General features: G+C 43.9%; 1 pseudogene; it reads left to right on the top strand.

Annotated features, from left to right (window-relative positions):
- Positions 1–15338: 15338 nt before the first annotated feature.
- LOC105087022 (ubiquitin-conjugating enzyme E2 variant 1-like) lies at positions 15339–15719 on the top strand (annotated as a pseudogene).
- The last annotated feature ends 1658 nt before the right edge of the window (positions 15720–17377 follow it).

The raw sequence follows: 17377 nt of genomic DNA, 5'->3' as shown, positions 1-17377 counted from the left end.
AAAGTAGGCACCCTTAGCTAAGAAGAACTAGGCTATTTTCACTTTGACTTGCCCTTCTTCGTGTGTGCCCAAAACAGGGCTATTTTTAAAATGTTCTGAAATAAAAGATGAACACAGCTGAGGAGCTTTCGAGGCACCGTCTTAAACCTTGCTTCCGTTTCTTCTCTGCAGCTACATGGGCGAGGAAGGAGAAGGGCAGGGCAGGTGGGAGGAAGGTGGAAACTGGAGCCCTTCCTTCTGACATCCCTAGTGAATCCTCCCTGGACGTGGGGGAGGAGGAGAGCCTCACAGCCTCGAGACATCACAACAGCTTCCTTGTGTCGTTTTAGATACACAGCCAGGATTATTATCAACATTATTATTGTTGTTATTTTTGTTTTTTTATTATTCTGGTGAGGGAGAATCTGATTTCCTGAGCTTAAATATAGGATGCCTGTGATTATACACACACACATACCCCACATACATACTAAATAAGGCTATCAAATTGCTGCTGAATAAACAAGGAATGTTTCCCTACCACTGTAGCAGGTGTCAATGAAATTAATACATACTGAGAGAGTTCTATGAGCCAGATATTCTCAGCCATTTTGAGACCAAGGTTATACATTCAAAAGATAATTAAAGTGACTGCTAATTGGGTATAAGGTCTCTTTGGGGTTAATTTCAGAACATTTCATGTTCTGGCAGTAGTGATGATTTCTGCACAACTTTATGAATATACTAAAAACCACTGAACTGTACACTATAAAAGGGTGAATTTTATGGGATGTGAATTATATCTCAATATTTTAAAAGATAATTAAGGAGTGGCTAGTATGTGCCAGAGAGCCTGTGCCAGGCGCTGGGTAAAAAACCACTAATACTTTGAGCCTCCTACTACATGTCAGATCCAATGTAAAGTCCTCTGTATGCATCCTTTCCTTTAATCTTTATAACCTCCCTAAAGGGAGGAAAGATCGATACCTCATTTTACAGCTAAAGAAATGGATTCAGAGAGTCTTTTGCTTAAAACCACACACGTAAAATTAGGTAGAATCATACAAAACTGCCATTTTGTAGGCTGCTCTTGTGTTCAAATGTCAGTTTCTCATGGCTCAAGGTAGTAAGTAGCTCTGTCTGTCCAACTTCTTAATCGCACACATCAGAAAATCACTCTAGGGACATCATGCAGTAAAGAGCCGCAAGACGGTGAGAGCCAAGTTTCCTGAATGACAACATGAAAGGACTTCACGTGAACCAGATGTGAGTTTCCACCATGCGAAGCCACAGGGAATCTGAGTTTCACCCACCATGGCCCCAGCACCACTCCTCCTAACCAGTGTACAGGTCTGCTGGACCCCAGAGCCTGGGCCCCTGCTCACTGGTAAGTTGCTTCCTTCATGTTGTTTAGAACCTGGTGAGAGACACGTGCACAATATGCTAGGATACTAGAATCAAAGACAGAAATAAGTACGTTCCACCAGAGCAGAACCAATAGTGAGTCCTAGGATTAACAAAGAGAGAGAACAGGAAAAGGAGTAGCTCCACCTAGGAAGGGGCTTACTCCTCTCACAAAGCATGCAGCCTGGAGGTAAGCAGACCAGGGCTGGAGCCCTGTCCCCACTAGGGACCCGAGGCATGTCTGCCTTTCCCCTCCTCCACCCTTAGCATGTGGCATTCTGGGAAGAAGTGTAAGTCTGAGGATGAAGGAGCATGCCTGTTAAATTAACCCCCCTTTAAAGAGCTTTCTCTGAAGTCCCTCCCGAAATGACCATTGGCAAAAAAGTCAGTGGCTGCTTGTAGCCTCCAGGGAGGTTGTGAAATGTGATTATTTTTAAGGATAGTCACATTTACCACATTTTATACAAAATTAGAGCTCTGTAATGGAAAGTGGAAAATGAACAACTAAGGCTGTCTGCCTTATATAGGGACAAAGTTCAAAGGCCTGGTAGACAAAATGTGAGCGCCTGTCTACTACAGGGGTCAGCCAGGATTTGAAACCAGGTTTGACTGCTTCAAAACCAGTCTGCTCAAGCCTGGGGCTCTGCTGATTCCTGCATGCACTGTATGGTCTAGACAATCACATGCACTGTTTACTAAAATACAGGGATAGTGTATTGGTTTCCTCTTGCTGCTATAACAAATTACCACAAATTTGGTGGCTTAAAACAACACAGATTTATTCTCTTCCAGTTCTGGAGGCCAGAAGTCTGAAATCATTCTCTTTGAGCTAAAGTCAAGGCGTTGGCAGGGCGGTTTCCTTCTGGAGGCTCTGAGGGGAGAGCCTATTTCCCTGGCTTCCTCGCGTCTAGCTTCCAGAGGCTGCCCACAATCCTTGGCTCATCAGCCCTCCCTCGAATCACTCCAACCTCTTGCTTCCATCATCACATCTCCTTCTTCTGTAGTCAGATTTCCTTCTGCCTCCCTTTCATAGGGACACATGATCATATCTAGAGCCCATCTGGATAATCCCAGATAAACTCCCATCTCAGAATCCTAATTAACTTCATCACATCTGCAAGTCCTTTTTGCCACATAAGATAAAATCCTCAGGTGCCAGAGATTAGGACATGGATCTCTTTGGTAGGCATTATCTAGCCTACCACAAATAGTAAGTTAGGAAGCGCAAGAGAAAAAGGATGACCACGTTGGCAAATGCCTTGAATAAGGAACAAGCTGAGAACTGAGAATCCTTCTTCTGAGGGATTCAGAAAATCAAAAGAGACATACTGCTTAGATAGTCAGAAAGAGGAGTATAAATGATTTGGAAATGGAAAAATGAGAGAGACATCTTAGGGAACCAAGTAAAATAATCCCGGGCTAAGAACAGGCTGAGTTAGCTATTGACAATAGCCAAGACATGGAAGCAAACTAAACATCCACTAATAGATGACGGGATAAAGAAGATGTTGTATGTGTGTATATATACATATCCAAAGGAATACTACTCATCCATAAAAAAGAATAAAATAATGCCATTTGCAGCAACATGGATGGACCTAGAGATTATCATATTAAGTGAAGTAAGTTCGACAGAGAAAGACAAATATCACATGATATCACTGATATGTGGAATCTAAAGAAAAAAATGACACAAATGAACTTATTCACAAAACAGAAATGGACTGACAGACATAGAAAACAAACTTATGGTTACCAAAGGGGAAAGTGAGGGGAGAGATAAATTAGGAATTTGGGATTAACATGTATACACTACCACGTACAGAATAGGTAAAAAACAAGGTCCTACCATATAGCACAGGGAACCATATTCAATGGCTTATAATAACCTATAATGAAAAAGAATATATAGGAGTATATATATATATATATATATATATACACACACACACATATATAAAACTGTATATATATAACTGAATATATGTATATATGACTGATACATAAGTATATATGTATAAATATAAGTGCGTATATATGTATATAACTGAATCACTATGCTGTACACCAGAAACTAACACAACATTGTAAATCAACTGTACTTCAATTCAAAAAAAAAAAAAAAAGAATAGGCTAGGTCAGAGCTGGAAGGAAGGATTTGAGATCAAGAGACTTTGTGAGGGTTTATCTCCAAAACTGGGCAAAAGGAGATTCGAGATCACGCACGGTCCTGGGGATGTCTGCTGACAATGCTTTTGTGTCCTCCTGTGTCCTTCCAGTGATGCAAGACAGCTCCAGCCCCTCATGAAGGTTGGGGAACCTCAGGGCCAGGACTAGAGTAATGCAAGAGAGGTGCCTGGGGAACTCTCAGGTTGGTGCTGCCTCGAACCTGAACTTGCGGGACCCTGAGCGGGAATGCCTCTGTGAAATTTTGTGCCATGAGCACCTCACTGTCTCTTACCCTTGCCCCAGCTCCAGGAGCTTCTAGATAAGCAACGCTGGCTTAGGCCTTGCGGAGTACACCAAGGCCTACGTGATGCCAAGAAAGATTCTTTAAGCTGCATACTTGATCCACCTTCCCCATCTTAACCCCTGGCAACACTTTAATTTCTGAATCCAGACAATTTTGATGAAGCCAGACATCCCCTCACCCAAGGGAGCCCTCAAACAAATCTGGAAGTCTCCTGCCATTTGCTTTAAGTTAACGTTCCTCAAAGTTCAAGTGCCTTAAAAAAAAGTAAAAGAAGGCCCCTCCTGGTGGATTCCTCCCTGTACTGTGGCCTGCAGGACCCTCGAGCATGCACGGCTCATTTGTTGATCCAGTGGCAAAACAAAGCCTGTTGAAAAAGACCTGAGGGTTAAAGGTATTAAAGTCTAAAAAAGAACAGTTGTTTTTATTTCTTTTAAAAACATGCAGCTTCTCCTAAGGAGGCTGTCTTGCAGAAAGGAGAAAGGGGGCCAAAAATGCAGAAGAAAGAGCGAAGCCAGGGATGTTCGTAATTGCACTGTAAGTTCATGTTTCCCACAAGAATGGGGAAGAGGGACCACTCTGAAGGATTGCCGACTTGCTGTTGGGCAGGGCTTCTCACTCTGACACTGTGGCATGTGGGGTCAGAGAATTCTCTGTTGGGGAGTTGGGGGGAGGCTGTCCTGTGTGTTACGGGAAGTTTACCCACTGGATGCCAAAGGCGTCCCTCCCCTAGTCACGACAACCAAAAAATGGCTCCAAACATTGTCAAATATCCCCTTCCGGGAAGTCGGGGAAAATGGTCCCTATTTAAGAATTCCAATTTTGGGGAATTGTCACTGCTTCAGTTGACTTAATCAAAGTGACTTTCCCATTATGGGACATTCCTGTGAATTCTGAATGAGAAGAGAGGAGACAGCATTCTTTACGATGACAGATCACAGAACAGTAACTCATCATTCGACTCCTTCTAAAATGATATCCAGAGGAATATTACAGCTGTTTATTTTATATATTACATGGGAGCTCTGACCTGGTGAAGGAGGAGCGAATCAGGGGCCCTTGCTATACCCCACGGAGAATACCCACAGAAAACTTCCCAATACCACAGACACAAAAACTCACCTGCTAACGTTCCCTTAAACTGCCCTTCCTGTCTGCAAAATGATGTCAACTGCTACAACCAATAATCTTGTTCAATTTACAGTTCAGGGCATTTCACTGCAAATCATCATATAGGTGGCAATTTTTTTTAAGTGCTGAACTTCACATATATAGTAGGATTATATATAATATTAAAGTTAGATAGATAGATAGGCAGACAGACAGATAATATTTGTTTGTGTGTGTGTGTGTATCACAATTTCATTCGCTAGAGCAACCCAGCTATAAGATCTAGTTTTCTCTGAGTACCAAAGGTTATAGTAAAATGGTGTTCGTATATCTTCGGGTGCTTGGACACAGTCATCTCACTGCACACTCAAACAAGGCAGGAAAGTGATTAGTGCCATTTCTTGTGTACCTGGCAACTATGATGGTACAGGGATAATGGTCCCTTAACTGCCTTTGTCACCAAAAAGGACCTGTCAGGACTATCCTCTCTGTAGCCCCTATATCCTGTCTCATGGCTTTCAAGGTAGTCGCATTGCTCAAAAGGAAGCCTAGACCAGCCAGCTCGGTCCACTCCCCGACTAATTCTAGCTGCATCTGCCGCTTTGCAGCTCTCTCCTCCCAGGAACATCAATTTCAATTGCTTTCAGCCAGGCCTCTGAGCATCCTTAAAGCACTTCCCCTGCTGTCTCCTATAAAGCTGGCTCAGTGATGAGCTCCATATAGAACAGAGATGGACCGCTGTTGCCTTGACTGTCTCCCCCATGAATAGGCCTGGGAGGAGGGCTGCTATCTGGCAGATTCCCCACGAGACCAGGAAAAACAAACAGCATCAGAAGGATGAACAGACAGAAAGCTATATAATCAGGGGAAAGAACATGATAAAAAAAAAAAAATCTCTTTCAAAGCAGGCTGCCGTAAAGACGCCTAGTCCCGTTTAAACTGGGGTATCGATGCACATTGTGCTTCCTTCCATGCCTCATGTTGGTTTTTCCTGCAGGCTTGTCCTCAATGAGACCGAGCCTGAGAGCTAAGCCACCCCCATCAGCTGTAAATATCCTCCCTAACAGCAAATAACATCAAAGTATAGGGTGCACAGAGGCCGTTTATCTTTGGACTTTAGGGTAGTGGTGTTATTCAGGGTTCTCCTTTAAAGGAAGCAGAATCAATAGGGTATGTGTGTGTAGAGCAAGAGAGAGCAGGAGAGAGAGAAGGAGTAGTGAGAGAGAAAAAGAGAGAGAGATTGATTTATTTTAAGGAATTGGCTCACACAGTTGTGGGGGCTGGCAAGTCTGAAATCTGCAAGGCAGGCTAGAGACCCAGGGAAGAGCTGATGCTGCAGTCTTGAGCATAGAGGCAGATTGCAGGCAGATTCTCCTCTTGCTTGGGGAATTTCTGTCTTTGCCCTTAAGGCCTTCAACTGATTGGATGAGGCCCACCCACATAATGGAAGATAATCCGCTGTACTCAAAGTCTACTGATTTAAATGTTAATCACATCCAAAAAAAAAAAAAATGCCTTTACAGCAACACCTAGACTGGTGTTTGACCTAGATATAACCTAGCCAGGCTGACACATAAAACTGACCATCACTGCAGTTCTAAAATCCTACCTGGTGGAATAGGACTAGATTCAAGAGGACTTGAATCAGAGCTCAGGTACGGGTAACCACCTCTAGGGAGACTCTCTGTTATGGGCTGGACTTGGGGAACCCATGGGTAAATGGGAGGTTCTGCCTTCCACACACCTTCTCCACTCCCATCTCATTCAAGCCCGCGCCACCACTCCAACTCCTGCTGGAGTGCCCCCGTTTCCTCCCCAAGTGATCATAACGCCTGCACAAGCCCCTCCTGCATGAAGGCTTGCTGGGTTTTGTCAGTCATTCAAAGTCAAGAGGGTCGGCTAGACCCTTCGAGTGGTCTAGACCAAAAATCACTGCAGTGCCAAGGTGGGGAGCCGGGAGCTATTCTGGGATGAAGGGGCCTGGATTGGGCTCACTAGCCAAGATAAGTGCAACGTAGCAGAAAGACCATTATTCTGGGAGCAGGGCAACCTGGCCCCAGATTTGTCACTGACAAATATCGATTAAGCATTTTACATCTCTAGGTCTCAGTTTCCTTGTTTGTAAAATGATAAGGTTCAGTCCAGTGATCTGTATGGTCTATTCCAGCTCTAAGTTTCTTCGATTCCATTAGCCCATTGGCATGCGGGCTCTGACTACCAGATGCCCCACCCAGTCCATGGCCAAGCTGACCCATATTGTAGGAGAGAACATTTTGGAAGGCTATTATTCATTTTTCTATCAGTTCATGTATGAATTCAATAAATGTGTGCCTACCCTATGGATAAAAGTCTTCCACGGTATTATGACAGATACAAAGAAATGAAATACAGTATCCCTGCTTCAAGGAAACTAAAACCCAGCTGGAGACCAATTCAGTTAGGATGTATTTGACTGCAAATAACAGAATTCTTGACCCACAGTGGTTTCAGCCTTGTAGATCTTTGTTTCTCTGCAATAGCAAGAGGTCTGGAGGCTCACAGGTCCACAATTGGTTCTGGGGCTCAGTGACACCTGGTGTCATCAAAGAGATAGCCTCTTTCTGAACATCCTTTTGGCTTCTTGTCCTTAGATTTGTCACCTCATGGTCACATGGTGGCTGCTACAACTCTAAGCTCTACATCTTCATGCCCGCGCTCCAAGAATGAAAGTAGAAGACATAAGGAAAAAAAGCTTTTTGCATGATAGGCTCCAGTCTTTTTCTTAAAGGAAAAAAATTTTGCCAGGTGCCCAACAACAGACTTGCCCTTTATCTTCTCAGGGGGAATTGGGTCACAAGCCCAGCCTTAGTCTAACCCTGAGGAAGGGAAGTGGGAGTCCATCAGGATTTATCTCTGGGTATCTCATGATAACTGACCAAAGGAGGAAGAAAATGGCTCACAGGGTGAAAATGTGCGTATCAGTTTAAGAATGGATCAATAATACACTCCTAGAATAAGCCAGAATCAGCCTTGTCGATAGGCCGGCGTCCAGGTCCTGGTCTCCCACGTCTCCGTGTATCCATCTACATGACATTGGTTAGGACATAAGCAAGAGGCCTGGAGTCCTTTTTCTTTCCTCTGTAAAAGTAGCAATGGATGGAGGGCATCTGGGTGAATTCTCCACTCCTTCCTACTTAAAAATAAATTCTGCTCTAGTTCTAGACACTGGGGTAAAAGTATATGATAGCAGATAATTAATGTGTCAAATGTGGGCCTTGGCACTGTCTGTCCTTTATCTCCGAAGGCCAGGCCGGTCCCTCCAGCCCTGCAGCCTCATCCTCTGAATAATAAAGAGGCTTCAGAGTGAGAGGAAGCTCACCTAGGCTTTCCACTCTGGCCTGGAGACACTGGGGAAATCAGTGGGGTGTCCCATTTTCCTGCCGTCTAAGATGCCAGCAATCGTATCTACCTCACAGGGCTACTGGAAGGACTAAATGAAAGAAAACATACAAAGCACTTAGCACTGTTTGGCACATAGTATTTGCTTTAGAAATGTTGCAGTTAAAATTATGATCTTATTTCTCTAAATGGATTATAAGATTGAAGCAAAGACTGCGTTTACTAGCCTGTTTACGTTCTTTCTTTCCTGACAGCCCCCACTCCCCATCCACCTAGTTTGAAATGTCAGATGTCATATGAATGAATGCCATCTCACACCCATTAGGATGTCTATTATCAAAATAATAATAATAATGATGAGTGCTGGAGACATGTAGGTGAAATTGAAACCCTTGTGCAGTATTGGTGGGAATATAAAATGGTGCAGCAGCTATAGAAAACAGTGTGGTGGTTCCTCAAAAAATTAAAGATAGATTACCATCTGATCCAATAATTCCACTTCGAGTATATACTCAAAATAACTGAAAGCAGGGACTTAAATAAATATTCGTACACCCGTATTCGTGGAAGCACTATTCACAATAGCCAAAAGATGGAAGCAACCCACATGTCCGTCAACATGGGTGAATGCGTAAACAAAATGTGGTACATAGATACAATGGAATATTATTCAGCTTTTAAAAGGAAGGAAATTCTAACACATGCTACAACATGGATGAACCTGGAGGACAGTATGCTAAGTGAAATAAGCCACTCACAAAAGAATACATACTGGATGATTCCACTTATATAAGGTACCTAGAGTAGGCAGGTCCTTAGAGACAGAAAGCAGAATAGTTTCTCGTAGGTGGTTTCTCCTGGTGGTTGCCAGGAGCTGGGAGGAGGGAAGAATGAAGAGTTGTTGTTTAATAGGTATAGATTTTCAGTTTTGCAAGATGAAAAGTGTTCTGAAGATTGGTTGCACAAACAACATGAAGCTAATTAACAGTACTGAACTACATACTTACAAATGGTTAAGATGGTCAATTTTATGTTATATGTATTTTACGACAATTTTAAAAATTGTTTAATGAATGAACCTTGTAAACATTAGACCAAGTAAAAGAAGCCAGTAACAAAAAACCACGTATTGTCTGATTCTGTTTATCTTAAACGTCCAGAAGAGGCAAGTGCATAGAGGCAGAAAGTAGATAATTGGTTTCCAGGAGTTAAAAAAAAACTACTTAAACTAAAAACTAAAACTATTAAAAACTCTTAAACTGTATTCTTTAAAAGGGTGACTTTTATAATATGAGAATTATATCTCAATAAAGCTATTTTTTAAAAAAAGAATGAACAAATGAGATTCTAATTATATCCAGATCACTGGGATCGTTTTAATTCAGTGTCAATTCCAGAAGGGAGGTTTGTCATGAGTAATTTGGGTCAGAAATATGGGTAGCAAGAGGTTCAAATGTACTCTTGGCAAAGCTCAGCCTGGCAGTCCTGTCAGCCTTTGAGATTTGTTGCCTAATGGCCTGGTGAGAGTTGCTAGAATCCCCGGGCTTTAGCAGTTGACCACAGGGCCCTCATTTCCCCGGAGCCACTGGCTGTCTAACCGTGGAGTCTGGTCAGGGCACTAGGTCTACAGAGAGCACATCTATTCCCCCAGAAATGCCCTGCTGGGAATTCAGTTTACTACTTGCCATTATAGCGATGTAATTGCATGCTACTCATTGATAATGTGCAAAACAATCACTAGAGAGTATAAACAAACAGATGGTGAGCAACCTCCCTGCAAAATGCTGAAGGCAAACCTCGCAAGGGTTTTTTGTTTCATCGGTTTTGCAGACCTGATGCAGTAATCCCAGATGTGCAGCAGAGCATATGCGGCAGTTCGGAAGTGACAATGACACATTCTGTAGAATGGCACATTGTCAGAACCATTCACGGGAGAACACCCGAAGGCAACCAGGAGCCAGAAAGTGGAATTAAGATTCACTGGCAGGCCTCTATTGCCATCAATGATCCAAACTTTTCATGCTGAAAAACGCCTTCTGTCCCCCTAATGCATTTTCATACAGCATGTAAATTTCAAGTGGCTTCTCCTGAAAATGCTTTCTTCACCCACCCACAAGGAGCCTGTAAGACTTGTTCAAGGAGAGGTACACCATCAAGGCCTGTGTGCCTGTTACCTGTGGGGCTAGTGTGCAGTATGTGGCCTTTGGGGACTGGCTTCTGTCACTTCCTGTGATGTCTTCTAGGTTCATCCATGCTGTTGCATATTTGAGGATTTCATTCCTTTTTTAAATAATATTCCATTGTATGCTAGATCATGTTTTGTCCATCTATTCATCACTTGACGGACATTTGGGTTCTTTCTACTTTTTGGCTACTGTGAATGCTGCCGCTATAAACTTCGGTGGACAGCTTTTGATGGGGACATGGGTCTCCCTTTCTCTTGGATGTATAACCAGGAGTGGACTCGGTGCATCATATGGTGACACTAATGTTTCACTTTTTTGTGAAACTCCCAGACTGTTTCCCACAGCAGCTGCACCATCTTACACCATGTTTGCTCCTTGCTGCAGTAGGGGCTGGGCCGCTTCTTGGCCTCTGCATTTTGTGCCCCTCCTGATCTGCAGATCCCTCTTGCAATACATTTCCAGGTACTATGTTCTCATTTCCTCCTCCTACTTTCCCTCTAGATCAGGTAACCTGCCCTCAAGCAAAGGCGAGGGAAAGAGAACAAAAATGCCACAAGGGCCCACAGCGGGCCACGTGCTGTACCCTACGCTTTATGTGCACACAATAAAGCAAGGTGTCTCCACCTGATCGGCCAGGAAACTGAAAGCGTGTGCTCCAATCTGCTTCCCAGGCCGCTGGGGCAATGGTTCTCAAACAATGTGCCACAGAATCTGCTGGTTCTTCAGAGGTTCAGCAGAAAACAGCATTTTCTGCCAAACAATGAATATTTTAAATTCCTGAAAAATCCACTCCTCACTTGGATCTGTTTCATATTTTGAAATTCTAGGAATCCATCAGTGATCTTACCCACTAGGACTTAGAACGATACATGGCATGTAGTAATTGTTCAATAAGTATTTATCTGGTAAATGAATTTTCTGCTAAAAATTTGGCAAATCGTGTGCTAAGGCATTAATTACCAAACCTGGCTGTGTGTCAAAAAATTGCCCAAATAGTATTTTTTTTTAATATAATTCACTGGGCCCCAATGAAGCAGCCTTTCTAGGGTAGGCGTTGGAGTCATTGTTATTAAATTTCCCCAAGTGATGCTGACAGAGCTTTCTGAAGACCCTAGTCTAGGTGCCACTGCTCTCAGGTACTGTTTTTGTCCAGCCGCAGGGTCAGTGACTTCCTTGGTTACCCTCCCAGGTCTAGAGGATCTCACTCTGGTCCAGAGCCCCTGGTCAGTAATCACATGGATGGAGTCTCTTTCTAGATCCATTGGCATTACAGTCCATTGGCCACTGCTGGCTTCATACCAACCATTAGATCATCCAATGTGAGTGATGATTCTCCACGTCTAGAGTGCTCCCATGGTCAGTCTTTCCCTATACATCTGCTTTAGACCTGCTTTCTTATTATTAAGCAACAGAGATTAATGCCATGCTAGTTTGAACACAAGAAGTTCTCCATGGCTACAGAAAAGAATCTCACCATTTCTTTTTTTGTGTGGGGGGGAAGGTAATTAGGTTTATTTATATATACCTATTTTCATGGAGGTACTGGGGATTGAACCCACGACTTTGTGCATGCTAAGCACGGACTCTGCCACCAAACTCTGCCTCCTTCCTCACCACTTTTTGTATTCCATAACTCTCCCCCAGTCACTCCCTAAGGACTTGAGGGTCAGACATTTGCCATGCAAGCGGATACAGGGTTGGTTCCCCTTTCCCTCCACCTATCAGAAAGCAGCAGGAGTTCCCACAGACTCAGTTCTTCTTTCAAAGTCAAGGCTAGAGTAGACAGTTGTACATTTTTTTTTCTACTGATGATGGACGTAGAGAGAAACAAGAACTCCTAACTCACCTCTATGTGCTTATTCAAGTTTCACATCCCCTTTTCTCCCAGAAGGAAGAAGAACTTTATCATATTAGGCACATTTCAAAATTCTCTAGAGATGTTCAGTTATTTATCTACAGGCAGAGGAGACCCACGGGGTGAGGAAGACCAGGGCATGGCTGTGGAGTTGCCCTTTAAGGCAGAGTAGGGGTGGCAGCTAGGGTGGGAGTAGCACAGCCAGTGAGGGGAGGGAAAGGGGAAGAAGGGGGCCCGAGTGGGACTAGATGACCACCAGGTATACCCCAGTCAACAAAGTATCCATGAGGACAGAGCAATATCCAAACCCAGTTCAAGCAAATCACTGCCACCAGAAACTTGCGAGGTCTCAAGATAGCCTCAAAAAGGTCTGCAAGGGATCAATCAACACCAGCTCTAAAATTCTGCCACTCCAGGTGTGGTCCTCCAACCACCAGAGCATTTGTTACCAATGCAGGATCTGAGGTCCCACCACCCAAATTAACAAGACCCCTGTGTGATATAAACACGAATTAAAATGCTCAGAACAATCTTCGGAGCAAGCACAACCCAGGAGTCTTTATTTTTAGCAAGCACATAAGTGATTCTGATTCCAGATGTTCCAATTGGTTTAGTTCTGGGCAGGTGACGTGAAGTTCCCACCTCCTTGAGGGCAAAATGACATTTTGAAGCCTTAACTAATTTTTTGCATGCATTTTTCTCTTTTGCCCATTCCCCATTTCCAGCAGATGGTCTATTTTGTGCCCATGGTCATTTGGCAGGGATATGAGAGATAGAAAGCTAAAGAAAATGAGAGAAATGGACAGACTTCTTCCCAACTGTTGCTTCCAAAAGCCTGAAGCCCATCCTGGTACTTAGAGGAGCTGAATGTTTGGAAGTGAGTTTAGGGGAGAAGGAGACTGACCCACACTGGAAAAAAAATTGCTTCATGCTAGGGGAAAGGAGGGACAGGCCGAAGGACAGATGTCACTGTGGCCCAGAGACTAAGGCTCTGTGCCCTAACAGCTGCAGACAGGAAGCACCTGTCTTAGGGGATTCCTATGACCTCATGGAATAGAGTGGGAGAGGTCCTGGGGCTTGAAGGAAACAAGAGGCCCTGGGGCTTAAAGGCCATTCCAGGGGCAACCTGCATGCATTGGTACATTAGAGGGACAGTCTTGGCAAGGCATCTCAGGACAGGTGACTTGAAGATCAAATGGGCTTGTGCTGAAACCGTCACAACGGTGATGACAAGTTCTGCGGATGCAGATTTGAACTCACGTAAATGGCAAGAGCCAAGAGAAGGGGCAGCGTATTCAGCGTGCAGCCCCAGAGGATGAGGATTAGGCCCTTGGAATTAAGTTGTGATTGAAAAGAAAGGAAGCCAGAATGTGCAGTGAAAACTGTACAGGCGACATGGGAAGGCTGGCGGGACTTTAATTCAAGAACAGTCTCCAAAATGTCCTTCTTTGGGGGCCCCTCCTGGGCAGCTGCCCCTCTCACCACTACCTCCAAATTTTCTCATCAGGATCCCCAGCTCTGTCCCCCAAACACCCTATTTTCTTTAGTCTTTCTTTCTTTTATTTATTCTCCTCAACATTGCTCAGCACGAACAACCTTTGTGAGCCTTTAAAATGAAGACCCTTACTAATAGTAAAGAAACAGGGGTTCTCCCTTGACCCCCTTTCCCCTGGGACAGAGAGAAGCCAGCTTTTCCAATCGCACTGCTTCACCTTCCCTCCCAGGAGAGGCAGGGACTGTGTGAATTCCTTCCCAGGTGAGGCTGACCTGAGGCACGCCTGAACCTGCAGAGAAAGGAGGAGACAGTGCTTCCTCATGGAAACAAGCTTTCCCATGATCCTCTGTTCTTACCATCGCCGTTTTTAAGAAAGTCGAGGTGAAGCAGGTGTTAGCTTTTGGGAGAAATGACAGCTAATGACAGCCAAGATTGCGTCTCCATTTCTACCCCCTCTCACCTTCTCCAATGACGAAGTTCAGCTTTCCTAAAGATTCAGGGCCTTTGCGACCTGAAATGTTGACCCCCCAAAAGACAATTTCTGCTAAAAGCATTTGCCCTGTAATTGGTTCTGGAAGTGAAACTTTTAAACAAGCCAGGAACAACAGTGACCTGCCAGCGGCAACAGCGCCCCAACCTCCTCCTTCCTGAAATGAGACCAGGGTGGAAGTAGAGACGTGCTGAGGGTGAGAGAAAAGCCCACACTCATTTTCCAGTCTCTGTTATTTCTGGGCAGGAACTTTTCCTACTCGATCCAAAAAAACCACAGGTTCTGGCTTTGCGCCATCCCCACGTCTCGACACCTGCCGGGAGCCTCTGCGTGGCAGCCTGAGCCAGTGCTCCCTGGAGAGAGCGGCGGGCGGCTCCTCCCTCCTCCAAACCCAGCAAGGCCTTCGTTCACCCTTTTCCAGGCTCAGAGAAGTGGAACGAGTTGTCTGAAAGCGGGTAGGAGACAGCTCACTTGAGTAACTCAGATTACAACCACCACCTCTGCCCGCATCCCCCTCCCCACCACTTCCTCTTCCCTTTCATCATCTCTGAAAGGTACCGGTGGGTGCATTTCAAGCCTCCTACTTTGGCTGTAGCATCTATGTTATAGTATGACCTCATCACACTGTAGTGGGACAGCCTACTGCAGGGGAGCCCATTAGTTGTAGGGCAGCTGGCTTCAGTCATGTGGACAAAGAAGGAGAAAGGGAAAGATGGCATGGAGGGAAGAAATGGTGAAATGGGACAGTGAGAGACGATCAGCGAGTCCTGGCTCCTGATACTTCATGAAGCTTAAGAGTGCTTGGCTTCCATAGAGCATCATTGTGCACATCCCAGCATCCTGTGTCTCCACCAGAGCAACACCATTCCTTCTCTTAGACTGCCTGTCTCTCCTACAGTGATCCAGGATCTCCTCGACACCAGAGATCTTTTTTTATTCATGTTTGTAACTTTAGCCTGTGATAGAGAACTCGAAGAAGGCCAGAAAGGAGTAGGAGATGGCACAGTTGGCTGGGGTCTAGAAGATGACAAAGACATGACACTTAGAAGATGGACAGGATGATAACTGGGCCTTCAAGAACAATTTATGATAACCAAATATATAACCTTAAAACAGAATGTGTACCTAAATACCCAGAAGCAACCCCCTTTGTAACATGTGTAACCAAAATTAATATGAATGGCATTAATAGTTCTAATGGAGTGGTGGACCCAAGAGCCTTATCAGTGCTAGCCAAATGGCAGAATTCATAGAGTATCAGAGTTGTCCTGCAGGAGCATCAACGCCTAATGGTGTCTAAAGAAAATGTGATACTCCCTCAGCCACCCAATGGACAGTGTTACAGCAGTTAATTAAAAAGAAAAGCCACAGGCCCTCCCCTCCCCTCCATTCGATTTAAGCAGTCTTCATTTTTCCACAGTAGTAAATTTTCTAGTTACGTCTTGTAGACCTCAAAATACTGGAAAGGAAGCTACCATTCAAAGGCAATTTATCTTCAGATACTGTAAGTGATACTCATTCTTTGTCCACTTGAAATATTTAAGTTCTGCAAGTAAAAAAAAATCATCTTCTCAGTCTGACACAGAGAAGGGGCTTCAAATGTTGGCTGAATGAATAAAAGGACAACTCAGTTATCACACATTACCCTTGTGTTTCATGATAAAAGTTGTCAGACGTTACGTTTGGTGCTTTGCATGTGCACACACACACACAAGTATTGAGTATCTTTCCTCCCATCCGTGGTTGACAGTTAAATGGAATGTTATTTTGTAAATACAGTAAACATGATTAACTTCTTGTCACATGTGCTTTTTACTGCTGCCTAGAGACAGGGGCTCCAGGAGGGCGCTCATGCCCATGGAATATCCTGCAAGACTTTCAAGAGTGAGTAGCTGCCTCCCTAGCTGTTATCGTCCCTCTTGGCAGCAGCATCCATGTCCAGCTGTCAGTGTTAAAAGTGCCAAATCAGCAAATTATCAGGATCGTTTGCAGCTAGATCGCAGGCAGGTGACCCAGTCCTGGCTCCTGGGACCTGCTGTGGCTTCTGCTGAGAAGTTCTTGGAAAGCAGGTCCTCCTTAATAACTGCAGAGGCAGGATGGGAACACCCCTGCCATGTTGCTGGAGACAAGGCCTCATGAGGATGTGGAGCTTGGAACCCCAAAGTGATTTTAAAAATATGAAGGCATGAAAAAAATGCTTAATATCATTAATTATCAGAGAAACCCAAATCAAAACTACAATGAGTTTATCACCTTACACCAGTCAGAATGGCCATCATTCAAAAGTCCACAAATGATAAAATACTGGAGAGGGTGTGGAGGAAAGGGAACCCTCATACACCATTGGTGGGAATGTAGTTTGGTGAAGCCACTACGGAGAACACTATGGAGATTCCTTAAAAAACTAAAAATAGAGTTACCTTGTGATCCAGCAATCCCACTCCTGGCATATTTGAAAAGACATATGTGCCCCAGTGTTCACAGCAGCACTATTTACAATAGCCAAGACATGGAAGCAACTTAATGTCCACTGGCAGATGACTGGATAAAGAAGTTGTGGTGTATACATACAATGAAATACTACTCAGACATAGAAAAGAAAAAATAATGTCATTTGCAGCAACAGGGATGGATCTGGAGATTGTCATGCTAAGTGAAGTAAGCCAGAAAGAGAAAGAAAAATACCATATGATATCACTTATATGTGATCTAAAAATCTAAAAAAAGGACACAAATGAACCTACTTATAAAACAGAGACAGACTCGCAGACATAGAAAACAAACTTATGGTTACGGGGAGGGGGAAGGGGATGGGGAGGGATAAATTGGGAGTTTAGGATTTGCAGATACTAACTACTATATTTAAAATAGATACACAACAAGGTCCAATTGTATTGCACAGGGAACTATATTCAATACCTAATCATAGTTTATAATGAAAAAGAATATGAAAAGGTATATATATATATATATACACACACACACACACACTCATATATATATATAAAAC

Source organism: Camelus dromedarius, chromosome 3 (assembly GCF_036321535.1).
Source record: "Camelus dromedarius isolate mCamDro1 chromosome 3, mCamDro1.pat, whole genome shotgun sequence".
NCBI lineage: Eukaryota > Metazoa > Chordata > Mammalia > Artiodactyla > Camelidae > Camelus > Camelus dromedarius.
This window is presented reverse-complemented; position numbering and strand designations above follow the sequence as displayed.